The sequence below is a fragment of the Schistocerca piceifrons genome, chromosome 6 (assembly GCF_021461385.2).
Source record: "Schistocerca piceifrons isolate TAMUIC-IGC-003096 chromosome 6, iqSchPice1.1, whole genome shotgun sequence".
NCBI lineage: Eukaryota > Metazoa > Arthropoda > Insecta > Orthoptera > Acrididae > Schistocerca > Schistocerca piceifrons.
Window position 1 is genome coordinate 252,775,538 of NC_060143.1, and position 16,015 is coordinate 252,791,552.

The window sequence follows — 16,015 nt, forward strand, 5'->3', positions numbered from 1 at the left end:
AGGGGTAGTGACTTCGCGGTCGACAAGAGAGCAACAGGCGTCAACCCACGACATCGGTCTGGCCGGTGAGAGCTGCGACGCCGTGAGACGGGTGATCGGCACGCCTTCCTGCGTCCGTTGAAGCGGCTGGCAGCGGACGGTTCGGGAGAGCGATTTGGGGGTGCTGCGCCAGGTCCTCTCGAGAAACCGCAGTTTATTAGAAGTTAAGTGATTGGTGATACGTTGTTTGAATTACTCTTGTTAAATTCTACTTGTTTTCTTGGTGAGGTCACCAGCCGTTTTGCTTTGGGGTCGTCCCGCCATTCTTCTCCTTTGCCCATCCGCGGGAAGGTGGTTGTTTATAAATTGGGTGGTCCGTTTTTCGCTTGTGGAGTAGGGGTGGGTTAGAGCAACCTGCGGTTCGGGTTGTTCGGTAGTCTCCCTATCAATCTACGGTACGTTAGTAGCTGCCTCTGTCATGTTTGCCGGATTTGGTGTGTTAACGAATTTATTGCTTGGAGTGTAACGGCCCAATACCTGAAATATGTTTTGATCTTTGGAAACTTTGATATTATTGCATATGATCTTGAGAGGCGGTATCTGTGTACTGTAGACCATCTTAACTATTGTTTGGCGAACCTTGTAGAATTTTATATAAGATTGCATTTCATGGGCATTTATTTAAATGATCATTTTAGTATACAAAGTTGCCAACCTTCCACCGTAAGACTTTTCTTAGAAGTTAAAATCAAGTTGCACCTTCGGTGGCAAGGTTAATATTTTAATTGTTATTGTTTTTTCCATCCCTCCTACGGGGTTGCATAGTTTGTGTGCTTGTGTAAATTGTTAAAACTCTTAGTTTAAAGTTACCTGGTGTGTTGGAGATTTGCACCAGTGTAGTCTGTCAGAGGCTGTTGTGAGCTGTCGTAACTACGGCTGTGTCAAAAGGGAGCGGCAAGGTTCTCTGCCCGAAAGCTCATACAGTCAAATCTTGTTTCTTTCTTCCTCTGAATAAATTGTAACTTTGATATTTAGAGAGTGCTTTCTGATTATAATTTTAAATCTGTTTCTTTAAAAAAAATGCTTTTAGGTACTATTAAAGTGAATAAAATTCCCATTTGTTAAAAGGAATTTGGTTATGATTTCATCAGTTACTCACTGGCCACTACTTCCATGCTTACGTAGTGTGATTAAATGTGTTAATGTTCTTGATGAATCGCTAGTAAATAAAATAAATTCTTAAGAATATTCTTTGAAAATAAATAACGGTTCAGTCACAAGCGTTTAAAATAAAAGGGAATGGCAGAAGAGAGGGATGAGAATTCTGAATTCGTTTAAGCGATGGATACCACTTATATGCTATGAAACGACATTACGGTACCGCGCAAAAGAGCTGAAACATTTACATGACGATAAAAGGGCAAAAAATAACAACGATCGACAGACGAGATTCATTGTTCTGTACATCAAGAAGCACTTTGTGCTCCATTTGTAGGCATGGAGCACCTGAACAAATTGCTGGTACGAATAGTAAAATTTCTGAAGTCGCACCCATTATTCCATTGTTAGTAGCAACACTTTTCATAAGAAAGGAACGAATAGCATGGAGACTTAATGTAGCCTACTAGTGCAAAGTACGTTGGTTAAGTCGAGGGGCATGCCTGAAACGATTTCTACATTTAAAAGTCGCTACTGTTGATTTTATGAAGGAAAAAGGAGTGCAGAAACGAAAATTGGAACATCCGAAATGGATTTCAGACATCGGATTTTAAGTGTACTTGACTGTCCACTGCAAGACATTGCGACGTAACTTGTTTTCGATATGATGGTGATGCACTTAAAAACAAAATTGCGTTGTAAAAGGGACACATTCTGGCAAAGACAATCCAGTTCCATAAGCTCACTGGCGTTAAAGAAAACGGAAGGTTGGAAGAATTCATTGTCGCAAGAATTTAACAAGGATAGCTTCATAAAGATTTTGAGGACACTGTCAGTCTTAAATTTATTTTCGAGCTACTTTCGAGACCGTTTGCCGTTTTACTTCAAAGCACCTCTGTGCAGACTTAACTAATTGACCTGTGAGGTAACTCCAGTTTTAATGACAAATATTTGTACGTTAAAGATGTCCAGGACGTCTACATTGCTTCCGAGAGGTAGATTTCCCAAGTCTACATAATGAGCCTGCAAAGCTGCTACAATAATTTGATCGACATATTCGTATGAGAGATCTTTCTTTGGCTATGAAACTAAATAAGTCACGATTGCATGGCAGCTTGAATGCGAAATAGTGAAACTGTATGCGTCTGTCCGTATACTTGCTGACAGTTTGTATCGGATAAAAATTATATTAAGTCTTGCACGCGCCAAAAATAAATAATTAAAACTGAAAACTTGTTTTGTTTGTGATCTGTGTTTTGAGATGTCTGAAATATAAAACTAAGTCATGTCCAGTGCGACTGCACTGCCAATTAAACGCGGCGCGTTCGTTGTTTTATGCTGTTGTGTGGGTAGTGTCGGACTACGAACTCAGACACTGAGATGCAATCACTATTTGATCGTAGGGATTTTTTATGTAAGTAAAAGCTTCTCTCATCACTGGAAATGACGTTTATGTGAGCAAAATATTAAGTGTTACCATGTTTCAGAGCCCTCGTTAAAGTGTATGCCCCCCTACAAATGCCCGAGGAAGGTTAGCGCATGCCACCTCCAGCAGGACCATGCACTGCAAAGCAATGTGGTGTCAAAGCCGTACTTCACGTTGAGTATAGCTTTAACTTTACTAACAGAGAAGAGTTCAGTATTTTGAAAAATAATTTTTGTTATTACATATACATATGGTGAACATGGTTACTAAAATTATCGTCTTACGTGACATCGACAACGTCATACAAGGCGGCTAAGTATATTTTTTTTATGACAAAGCAGTACTGTATTTGTGGACTTCGGTATTATTCACGGTACCTTGTCTTTGAACTTCAGTGTACCTTATGGAAGCGAGTTATTTCACACAGGAGATGGCAATATTGTTTCCTGCTATTATCAGAGAAGCGCAAGTTGTGGTGCTAAGTTCCTATGGGACCAAACTGCTAAGGTCATCGTCCCCTAGGTTTACATACTACTTAATCTAATTTGAACTGACTTACGCTAAGGACAACACACACACCCATGCCCGGGGGAGGACTCGAACCTCCGACGGGGGGAGCCGCGCAACCCGTGGCAAGGCGCCCTAGACTGCGCGGCTACCCCCGCGGCAGAAGTGGAGGGAAAGCCTGATTATTTAGCAGTCTTTCCAACGATTTAGAAGTATGTGATGTGTAGCGCCACAAACGGCAGAGTGCGACATGTTATGACGCGGAGGGCGTTTTCTTGGACATGATATTATTGCGAGTATCCGAAGAACAGCAGCAAATATATGTCGTAGCTATTGCCTTTTCTGGGGAGGGAGAAAGGATACATTGTTGTGCTTGCACCACGGAACATGGTCTTCCTGTAGTGAGAGACAACTGGCTCTTGACGAAGTGAGACCTGACTTCCATATCTAAGATTTCCTTATCAGGTCATATGGTGTTCGATAGGCTTTGGATCGACATCTGTACCACCGCTTGTTCATAGGTTGTCTACCACAATACCCAGTATTCTGAAGAAAAAGAATTATTCAGCGACCTATTAGACAACAGAGACAGTAAACAAAAATTTAGTCGCAAAGACAAGACTGAGCCTCATTTGATGCAGCTCTATACCGTGCAAGCCTCTACATCTCTTCGTAACTGCTTGGAGCCTTTATCCATTTGGACCTGTTCACCGTATTCAGGCCTTGGTCCTCCTTTACAGTTCCCACTTAGCAGATTGACAGTATGCATCCTATGAACCAATCGCTTTTTTTAGTCAAGTTGTGCCACAAACTCCTTTTCTTTCCAGTTCTATTCAGTACCGCCTCTTTTGTTATTCGACATAACTATATAATCTTCAGCATTCTTCTATAGCATCACATTTCAAAAGCTTGTATTCTCTTAGTCTCTGAACTGCTTAGTGTCAACGTTTCACTTCCGTACAAGACTACACTGCAGACAAACCTACTGAAATAATTCCTAACACTGAAATGGTTATTAGAAGCTAACAAATTCCCGTTTTTCAGAAATACATTTCTTACTATTGCCAGTCTGTTCTTTACAGGAATTAGGAAAGGACTTTCAGATGGGAGTGAGTACATAATATTTTGAATAGGAACCCATGTCTGCAAACGTACCATCTGTTCTACGACGGTTTCAGTTCAAATGTTTAACTCATCCACTTCTGCTTCACGAATTGAATTAGGGAATTATTAGGTAACAATTCAAAGGGAAACTTAACGAAACATGCATTTGTCACTTAAGCACATTTGTTCGTATTAACATTTAAGCATTACGTGTTTACATTATTCGAAAACAAAAAAAACAACCCATCATACTGTACGTACAGAATACTACTGATGCGTTACAATAGCGGCTCGATGTGGCGACCATCAACGTTGTTACAGACACTGTACCTACGAAGCATTTTCTAGTTCTCTCTGCATCCCACGTGGTGCATCTTCAGGTTCTAGTGCAGTGGCCAGAAGTCGTGCATCAGATCCCCCTCTGTCTCTACAGGACTCTCGTATATTAAACTTTGTATACAACCCCAGAAAAAGCAGTCCAGAGGAATTAAATCGACCGATCGTGGTGGCCACGCGGTTGAGCCGCCTCGGCTTATCCATGTTTCACCATACCTCCTGTTGAGATGTTGTAAGCGTACTGTCATATCGCTGGCTTGGTTGCGGAGTATCTTTGCGAGCCGCGTCTGCAGAGAGTCGTGCGCGTGACACGGAATTGTTATGTTGTGTTGTGGGTAGCTCTGCATGTGAGAGGCATTGTTACTACGGAAGTTACCATAAAAGAGTGCAGTCAAGTGCCAGTGTCTTGTGGCGAGCGTGAGAACATGCGTTCGGTCATCGCGTTTCCGCACCATCAACAATCTACCGCGCCGCGACGGTTACGCGCACGCTCGTACAACTGAGATCTGTGAACTGTAAATTAACTTTATGAGCAGTGTTATATTATTAGTAGTGTCGAGGAGGGCTGGCACCAGATATCTGTATGTGTGACGAGCGTAAGAACTTTCGTTCGATCATTCGCCTTCCACATCATCAACAATCTGCCGCGTCTTGTCGGTTATGCGTACCTTCGTCCGAGTGATATTGTGTACAAATGGTTCAAATGGCTCTGAGCACTATGCGACTTAACTTCTGAGGTCATCAGTCGCCTAGAACTTAGAACTAATTAAACCTAACTAACCTAAGGACATCACACACATCCATGCCCGAGGCAGGATTCGAACCTGCGACCGCAGCGGTCGCTCGGCTCCAGACTGTAGCGACTAGATATTGTTTACAGATAATCATCAAGATTGTTAATTGGGATAAACATTTACGACTCACAATTTAAGCAGCGCAACCTGTGATTTCTTATCGTCTCAGAATACAGATGTTCATACCAGACGTAGGACAGTGTTGTGCTTTACGTTGAGTGGCTCCACTTAACCCGCTTGCATATTTCGATACATAATTTCAGGCAAGCCAGCAGCAGTGTGGAGCAGAACAGTACGACTGCCGCGGGATTACCAGGTACGTGGTGTGCACAGGGCACACGGTCAAGAAACGAGAAGCGACAATCAGTTTAAGGGACACCCCGCCATTTGCACCCCGGGTGTGTTACAATGTTTTACGAACCGCAAGTGAGAAGTGAGATGCTGCACCATCATGTTGAAACCACATTTCCTGACGGACGCTCAGAGTGGTACAGCTTCCAAGAACGGCTCCAATACGTTTTGTAGGAAGATCAGCTATGCAGAACCAGTTAGTTTGAGTGGAAGGAGGTAAGGGCCAATCACATGACCGTCCAGAATACCTGCCCACATGTTAACACCAAATTGGTGGCACGAGGGTTTTTCGTCTGCTTAGACATGGCTGTTTCGCGAATGCAGGACACAGTCTCTAGTGAACTGACATTCATCTGTGACGAGAATCCGATGTGGAGACAGGGGTGCAGCGTTGCTGGTACCACATGCAGCAGGCAACGCGTTGTGGAAAATCGGCTGAATCCATAGCATGTACCCTTTGTAAGTGGTGCGAATGTAATTGTTGCTCATGCAGAACTTCCCAGACGATACTGTGACCAATACCCATTGCACGCGCGCTTCTTCGAGTACTCGTTGCCGGCTCTCTTCAACACTATGCAGTATACCTTCACCGTTGCAGTGGAGCACCACAGCCCTGTCTCCTCATTGTCAATGTACTGGTTTATCAGAGCTGCTGAGAAACTTGAGCAAAACGTTTTGACATGGCGCTACTTTGCGGAAAACGTTCGTAATACAGCGAGTAGCAGCTCTTCCGTTACTTCGAGCTTCGCCATACACAAGGAGCATGTCTGTGTATTCTGAACACGCGTGGAAATGCTTACTATATCGGAGACGCACAGAAACTGAATAGATCTCTCAGCAAGATAGAAGTTAAACGACATCAGGTGATCGTCTGACGTAGTGCACGTCATCCTATCTATCCTATTGCATACCAAGACAGGTAACTCTTTCCTCTTCCCTCAGCAGACGTGGATGCGTTACACTTATGAAGTGAAGCCGTCGTAGAACGGAAGTGATACGTTTCCGAACATTGGTTCCCATTCAAAGTATTATGAATTCACTCCCCTCGACAAGGCCTAGAAGTTTGTGACGGGAATTTCCACACAGCCTGTATATCCTCTTTAATTCAGCTATCTTCAGTTAATCTGTTGCTCAAACAGTAAAACTCACTTACTACTTCTAGTTTCCCACTTCCTGGCATAATTCCCTCAGCATCATCTTGTTTAAGGGGGGATGTAATGGATTTTGGTCCAAGTAATCGACGTTTCAAAAATGTTCTTTTCTTCATCTACACAGTTTAATATATGTTGTGTGTGAATTTTATCGTGATAGCAGCTTTAGAAATACCTTTAAATTGTTAAACTGATTAACTCTGCACAGGTGGCCACTGCCACCTTTTCCAATATTTGCGAAACTGCTTGCGGAATTTTTGTCAGTCTGAAGGCTATTTCCTTTCGATATTTTTGGCTGACTTCTATATCTCTGACTGACATCTATATTTTTGCCTCAAATCTTTCTTGCAGGTGATTTATTTACGATTTGACAATACTAACACATATTAGTAGATGGAAGGTTGAATTCGCAAACCTTTACGTGGAAGTCAAGATCTATGCATAATGGGTGGTGGAAAAACTGTGTTTAGGAAACATAGGTTTCGTGGAAATCGGTTCACCAACAAAAAAGAGGAAGCAGCTCGAAATGGAGAACATAAGCTCTTAGTTTCAGCATCGAAACTTGGGACAGAAGAATTGTACAGATGCGTGGATTATCCTGATATGGATTTCACTGGATTCAGACTTATTGATTTAGAGCTTCTCTGCAGGCCATGAAGTTTTCATGTGTTGGCTGCAGAAATACGGAATGGATGATTGTTGTTGAAGAAAGAAGAAGGGGAATAGCTTGTGATTTTAAGTTAATTTGTAATTCGTTTGGCTATGAATTTTGATTTTTCCTCCTCCAAAAAAAAACTGACACTGATACCTATGAAAGCAATTTTAGGCTGGCATGTGCTCTGAGATGCCTTGGACAGGGCAGGGAAGGAGGTAATTTATTGTGTGGTTTTCTGAAAATGCCTTCGCCCTGTGCAAGGTTTGAAAAAAGAAATAAATAAATGTCTGATGCTAAAGAATTGGAGGAATTGGTGGAAACAAACCAAAAAGAAATAGATCATGGAGTAGGTATTCATGACAGTGAATCTCCTACAAATGATACTGACCTGTGTGTGTCTGCACATGGGACCTGGATGAAAAGGGATCACATATCTCTGTATGGAGTTGCATCTGTTATTGGTATTGACTCAGGTAATGTTTTAGATGTAGAAATTATGTCTAAATACTGCCACCTGTGTGCAACAAGGAAAATGTCCAACAATGAAGACCGTGAGAAACTGTTGCAAGAAAAGCATGCAGAAGCATGCTCTAAAAATTATAGGGGCTCAAGTGGGGGTATGGAGTCTGCTGCAAAAGTGAGGATGTTCTCCAGATCTGAGGACCAGTATGGTGTTAGATATACTAAATACATTGGTGATAGGGATTCCTCTTCGTTCGAACTGGTAACAGATAAAAATCTATACAATAAAACAATAGAAAAGTTGGAATGTGTTGGCCACATCCAAACAAAGTATGATGGTAGGCTTCGTCTCTTGCTGAAAGAGAAGATAGGTGAAGTACTTGAGGATAGAAAACCATTAGCAGTAAAAGGCAGGCTTACTCTGAAAGAAATTGATTCTCTTCAGATATTTTATGGGGGAGCTATCAGGAAAAGCACATATAATTTAGAGGCAATGAGACGTGCTGTGTGAGCAATTTTTTTCCACAAACTATCTACTGACCAAACACCAAGGCACAATCTGTGTCGGAAAGACGATTGGTGTAAGTTCAACAACAGAAGTGAGAGGTATTCACATAAACACTCATTATCAGAACCTGTTATGAATGCAATTAAGCCCAGATTCAGGTTTCTTGCATACCCTGATTTATTGAGGAAGTGTCTTCACGGAAAGACACAAAATGCAAATGAAAGCCTCAATAATTTAATTCGGATCAGATGCTAAAAAGGACTTTCTGTGGACTTGAAGAACTTAAAATAGGTGTCTATGGTGCAGTTTTATGTTACAATAACGGAAGTAAAGGCAAAGTGCTGAAGAGAGTTGGTATAGATGCTGGTGTGTTTACAACAAAAGCATTTTACACGACCGACATATGCATAATTTTAGATTCGTACGTTAATAAATATGGCTGTAATGATTTTTGAAATAAATGTAACATTTTCCGTTTCATTCTCCCTTCATTCAGTTACACGCCATTGCCTTTGTTTTACTTTTACTGATGTTCATCTGATAATCTACTTTCAAAACAGTGTCCATTTCGTTCAACTTTTCTTCCAAACTCTTTGCCGTCTCTGAAAGAATGACAGCGACATCGAAAAACCATAACTTTTTTTTTCTTTTCCATGAACCTCATTTCCTTTCCAAATTGCTATTTAGTTCCATTTACTGCTTGCTCAAAGAACAGATTCAATAATATCGAGGACAGGCTACAGCCCTGCCTCTCTCCCTTTCATATCCTTCGAATCTCATAACTGCAGTCTGGTTCCCATAAAAGTTATAAATAACCTTTCAGTTCATGTATTTATCCCTGCTACCTTCAAAATTTCAGCAGTCCAGTCAACATTTTCAGAAGCTATCTCTAAATATGTAACTGCTAAGAACGTAGATTTGCCTTTTTTCAATGTATCACTTAGGATGAGTCGTAGGGCATTTACCGCCACACGTGTCCCTTCACGTCTACGAAATCTAAACTGATCTTCCCCGATGGCGGCTTGTACCAGTTTTTCCATTCTTCTATAAATACACTAACTGACGAAACTCAATGACGAAAGTAACTTTCGCACGTTGTTTCACTGCCGACTAACACAGTATCATGAACTGTGGATCATACACAGAAAGAACTGCTATGCTATAATACCCAATGAGACTAACACTTTCACTGAAAGACAATATGTACATTGAAGTCACAACGATTTGTGATGGTCTACTGGACATTACAAAGGCGTGAAATAGTTCTCAATAGGATGTGTGATTACCATGGAGAGCAATGCGTGCTCTGCAACGTGTTGAAACATGTTTAATAAGGCCTCTTGTAATAGGCTGTTCCTTTCCTCCACCAGGGTGGCTGACAAGCACTGGATGTTAGTCGTTGCACGTGGAACTGTTATGATGTGACTCCACACCACATCACACACGTGCGCGATGGGATTTAAGTTGGAGTTATGGGCAGGTCAGTCAATTCCTCGAATATTCTGTTACGACTTCTGCACCACTTGTTACGGCTTCTGCACCACTTGTTAGCAGCAGACACAGTGGCTGCGCCAAAGACTGAGACGGCGTGGAGTTTTACAATTATTTATTGAACTTGCTTTACAATTTCTCCCTCGTCGTCGCTGCCCAGCCCTGCGGATCCCTACGCCTGGCTGCTGCTGTGTAGATTCTCCAACAATGCGCGCAACGCGCGCCACTGAACGCACTCGGGAGCTTCAGGCCACCAGCGCTCCGCTGAAGCCAGGATGCCCTGCGGTTGAGATGAACTCGTCGCCGTGAGGTCAGCTCCCGACGCCTGCTGCACCGGCGGCTGGGAAGCCGTCAGTCGCGATGTCCGCGAGGTCCCGTCATGGACGGACCATGCCCCGCGCGGCCGGGTTGCCGTGAAGTCCGGGCATCAATCCTCGGCGGCGCCTGTGACCAAGACCGCCCTGCAGCCGGTCCTGCTGGAAGTTCTTGCTGTAGTTAGTCAGCCATGGTGCCGACCGAACTCGGACCGACCTCCAGAGCTGAGGTTGACATCTGGCGGCGAACAGATGACTCCTGTGAGCTGGAACAGACTTCCGGAATCGTCACCTACGAAGATTGAACGTTCGGACACGGACCACGTCCGTCCTCAGATCCGAACTGCTTCCTAATGGCTTCTGTCTGTTGCTGCATGCAGTCCACTATTTATATCCGGCAGTATATTGCAGCGTAACTTAACGTGCTGGCCTCACTTCTCCTTACTCAGCACTCTCCAGGCTTCACTCGGCGGTCGGTCTGTGTGCGTCCTTGCTTCAGTCTTTTGGTAGATTGTTGCTGTCAGCAGGGCTATCTGTGCTGCCTATTTGCAACGCCTCGATCGCTGGCGTGCCTGTGTTTTGCCATTCTCCCCTGCGTGAAGCAACGCTTACTACATGTGGCGGCAACAATTCTCTCGTTCAAAGAGCTCCTCTAACAGCGCTCTTCGATGTGGTCTCCCACTGTCATTCATTAATACGAAGTCAGGACCTAATGTATCCCTAAAAAAACGCACATGGGGAAGGAGTCCAGTGTCACAGTAACGTCGAATGGCGAGAGTACAGCGTTCAAAGATCTGGAGGTACGGTACGCCGACGCAACACAGTGTTTTTCCACACCATAACATGTGGACCACCCAAATTATAATGTTCGACAATGTTCCTGGCTCCATTACGTGTTCATACCTCTCACCATGTGAGAGTATGGTCGCAATCATTATTAAGAATGAACCTACTCGCATTCGGAAAGAGGACGCGATCCCACTCTTCCCTGTACCAGTCCCTACGCTCTTCACACCACTGCCAAACGTACTGATCGTCGGGAGAAGACACCACCCCCATGCCATCGCCGTGCCACTGTGTAGCGAACATAGTATGCTTTGCAGTCCTGTTAAACGTGGCTTCAGTTGCACCCGCTGCTTGAGGTGTGCCCCTTCTTGCCTGTTGCACAATGTAGCGGTTATCTGCTGCTGTAGTTGACCGTGAATGGCCACCACTGTCTTTGGTTCGGACAGTTCCCCCTGACACATGAAGCAATGCTGTGAGAAACACCAGCCTCCTCGGCTACACTCGTAACACACCGTCTTCCTTCCAATTTCCCTATAATTCTTCTCCTTATGAAGTCATCCAGATGTTGTATCTGCCTCATGTTGTAATTAAGAACTCCATCACAGTGCACCATAACTGCTCGATGATTGACATACACTGTATTTTCCGTTCCTTCAACTCTTCATGTTGTGGAGCTATTTGGCGGTTTAGTCACTCTGATCTCACGCAATATGTCGTCCAACTTTCTATGCACGACAGGGTGGCTTCTGGCAACATGCATGTGCACTTTCATTCATTTCCACCGAGTAGTTTCTATGTTATTTAACCTTACCTAGCTCGTCCTTCAGTTTTGAAGAGCAGTGTAAGTCATGTCAATAATCTGCAACCATGATTTTTTAAAACTGATGCTTTGCTACTGCTCGCACATGTCAGCACCTACCTTTATTGGAAACGGTATTATTACATACTCCCTGAAGTCTGAAGGTATTTCGCCTGTGTCATATGTGTTGCTCAATAGGAGGTGTATTTCTGTCATGGCTGCCTCTCCCAAACAAGTCACTAGCCGTCAGGGAATGTTGTATATTCGCTGTGTACTCTCTTTTCTGATGATTCTTAAACTAAATTTAGTGATGGTTAAATTATGGCCTGTGCAAAATTCTTCTAGGCGATCTCTCTCTCATTCCTTTCCGCCAATCCATATTTTCCTCTTTGTTTTCTTACTTCCAAATTCTAGTAGCCCATCAAAATTAAATTTTCGTTTCCTTTAACTATCTAGATTAATGACTTTATTTAATCACCTATTGTTTCAATCTCTTCGTCATCTGCGGAGCTAATTTGCATATACGATTCTTGTACTACTATGCCGTGTGTTAGCGTCGTGTCTATCTTGCCTACAATAATGCGGTCACAATTCCGTTCTAGTTGTTCACCCGAATCCCTAGTTTCTTCTTCATTATTATTCCTACTCCTGCATTACCTCTACCGGATTTTGTGTCGACAACCCTATACCGATCTGGCCAGGAGTTCAATTTTTCCTGCCACCACAACTTCCTAATTCAACCCATCCATTTCCCTTTTTCAATTTTCTTATTTACCTACCCGAAAAGGGAATCTCGTTCAGCACTCCGCCCCGTAGAGTGCCAGGTTTGTTTTTCCTAAAGACAGATCCTCCTGAGGAGTACCCACTTTCAAATCCAGACTGGGGCTATTTTACCTCCGGAATAATTTCCCCAAGGTGATGCCATCATCATTAAGCCCTACAGCACAGCCAAATGCCCTCGTGAAGAAAAGTAACAACTGTAGTTTCCGCTTGCTTTCAGCCGTTCTCAGTACCAGCACAGTCATAGAGACTGTTACATGTGAAACTAATGTAAAGGTTGCTGCCCTTCTTCAGGAACCTCACGTTTGTCTGGCCTCTCCACAGGTACCCCTCTGTCGTGGACAGTACGGCTATTTGTATCGTTGAGACAAGCAAGCTGTTTCGGCAAGTCCCATGCTTTATGGGGGGAGGGGGATGCTAACCTGACTGATTACCACTAAAGTTTAGTTAAATTGTACCCCTCTATTTATCGGTATGCCAGTTATTTATTTATGTTAGTTTTGTATGGTCATGAATACATTATTTTGTGTACTTAATATTAGTAGTTAATTTCTTTGATGATTGTAAATTCTTTGCTTTGCACGTTTGTAGCGTTATCGACAATAACATAATTCTCAGTAGTGTCAAACAGTGGCCTAATAACCAAATCAATAGAGTTGAAAAGTAAATAATTGCTGAAACGAGTGGAAAATAAGTGTCTTCCTTTCCATATAATTTATCTATTTCTATTTTTTGTTCAAATGTTCAAATGTGTGTGAAATCTTATGGGACTTAACTGCTAAGGTCATCAGTCCCTAAGCTTACACACTACTTATCCTGCCGGCCGCTGTAGCCGAGCGGTTCTAGGCGCTACAGTCTGGAACCGCGCGACCGCTACGGTCGCAGGTTCGAATCCTGCCTCAGGCATGGATGTGTGTGACGTCCTTAGGTTAGTTGGGTTTAAGTAGTTCTAAGTTCTAGGGGACTGATGACCTCAGATGTTAATTTCCATAGTGCTCAGAGCCATTTGAACCATTTTGAACATCTTATCCTAAATTATCCTAAGGACAAACACACACACCCATACCCGAGGGAGGACTCGAACCTCCGACGGCACCAGCCGCACAGTCCATGACTGCAGCGCCTGAGACCGCGGTTTTTAAACTGGTATTTTACGTATCCATCCGACAGAACTGTGCGATATTAGTTTTAACGACGTGTAATAACAGCGACAGTAAAAAACGAAGATCAACCAGTCGTGCGGCAGCACCAACCCTCGCCCTTGCTTAGTGCAACCGCCATGCAGCAGCCCTGCTCAGTCGCTGCTGGAACGGTGATTATTCTTCATGTTTCACCGTCACTGTTAATACTTGTCCATAAAATGAATAACGCACTGGACTAACTAGCGATCGCTCTATAGAATGGGCACGTAAAATTCCCATTTTGAAGTAATTTTGTTTGTTATGAGAAACAAACCGACGCTGTCCGTCGACGTTGGGCGTCATATGAGACGTCACAAGCATCATTTGTTTGGGCTGACTCCAGCTAGATAGATATTCAGCGATCAGAGGCCCTGCAGATCACGCTCTGCTTCCACAAACTGCCTCCATTCCTTTCTGTTTTGTGCCCGGTTTGTCCAGGTGTCTTCAGTTGCCAGGGCTGCTAGATCCTTCGCTAGGTCGTCCATCCAGCGCTGCCTTGGTCGTCCAATGGGGCGTTTGGTGTTTAGTTTCCCCGCCCGTGCCATCTTCGCCTGTATTCCATCTGGCATACGGGCTACATTGCCCACCCATTGTACTCTTTTGCTCTTTATCTTCTGTAGGAGAGCTAGCTGTCGCATCAGAAGGTAGCTTTCCTCATTTTTCCTCCTCCTCCATTCTCCGTTGTCTAAAACTTGTCCCCATATCTTCCTCATTACTCTTCTTAATATTAATAGTTTTCCCCTTTCTCACTTAGTCATGCTCCATGTTTCTGAACCGTACATTACTGCTGGGCATATCAGTGTGTTGTAGATTTGCGTCTTAGTGTTCATTGAGATCGATTTAGAGCCAACCGTCACTCTGAGGGAATGCTGATTGCAAAAAGGACGTTGCAAATCTCTGCCGAAAGACCAAAGAAAATGCATCTAACAACCCATAGCAGAGACTCCCGGTGTAATGAGGATGAACTTTAATGCGTAGTTATTTTGTAAGTGGTAATTACTCACTGACTTTATGATGCCACACAATCTGTAACAATGACTTCATTGTCGATGGGACATCAAAACACAATCCTGTAGTCTTTATCGTAGTTGTCTACACTACTCTGCATAAGACGTTACAGATGCGCTCAATAACATGCCTGAAAACACTTAACCAAAATGTTTATTATACAGTAGATTGATCGAGAGCTTCCAATATGATGACCTACTGGTTCCCCACCACTTAATCTCTTAGATTATGGGTTTGGGATCGAGACTAATTCGTAGTGTTGGCGACCTGCGTTAATACTGAAACATTTCTGTTAGCACATTCGAAACTAACATGGGTTTATTTGTTCTTTTAAATGAAAACCACCCTTCCTTGGTGCACTGTATTTTATTTCTCCCAGACGCGTTTTGCCTTTTTCACTTTAAGGCATCATCAGTAGAATAGTTCTTCGCCCTTTTGGTTAGCATCTGCGTTTCCTCTCATCTGGTCACATGCTGGAGGTCGCACTACAGCTCTGTTTACAAAACATAAGCACATTTTTATGATCCGAACATTTTTGCTTCCCATTTTTCACCCTGTTTGCCCTTATTGTGCATCACAACAATCAGTCTTCTATCACCAATTATACATAGTTGGTCGAAAACTGTGATTTCAAGACGTAATTATTCTGAGTTCACTGTAAGGACAAACAAGATGAGAAGTGAAGATAAATGTTCGGATCATAAAAACAGGCTTATGTTTCGTAAATAAAACTGTAGTGTGATCTCCAGCATGTGACCAGATGAAAGGAAACGCAGATGTCAACCAAAAACGCGAAGAACTAATCCACTACTGATGGCTTAAAGTGAAAATGGCGGCCGGCCGGAGTGACCGAGCGGTTCTAGGCGCTACAGTCTGGAACCGCGCCACCGCTACGGTCGCAGGTTTGAATCCTGTCTCGGGCATGGATGATGTGTGTGACGTCCTTAGTTTAGTTAGGTTTAAGTAGTTCTAAGTTCTAGGGGACTGATGGCCTCAGAAGTTAAGTCCCATAGTGCTCAGAGCCATCATTTTTTTTTTTTTTAACGTGAAACGCGTCTGGGAGAAATAAAATACAGTGTAGCAAAGAAAAGCGGTTTTTATTTACAAAACAAATATTTCTGTGCTTGTTGTGCTTGTTGCGGAGGAGGCCTTCAAACTAACACGTTTAACATGGGTTTAGTTAAAACGTTAGTGGTACTGCAAGATATTGGGATGCATCACGAGT

The 16,015-nt window shown here is 43.2% G+C and overlaps 1 protein-coding gene across 1 annotated transcript in view; it reads right to left on the reverse strand.

Moving 5' to 3' along the window:
- Nucleotides 1–16,015, reverse strand: part of LOC124803258 (CD151 antigen-like) — a 159,136-nt gene that overhangs the window by 8,174 nt on the left and 134,947 nt on the right. The window lies entirely within an intron of this gene.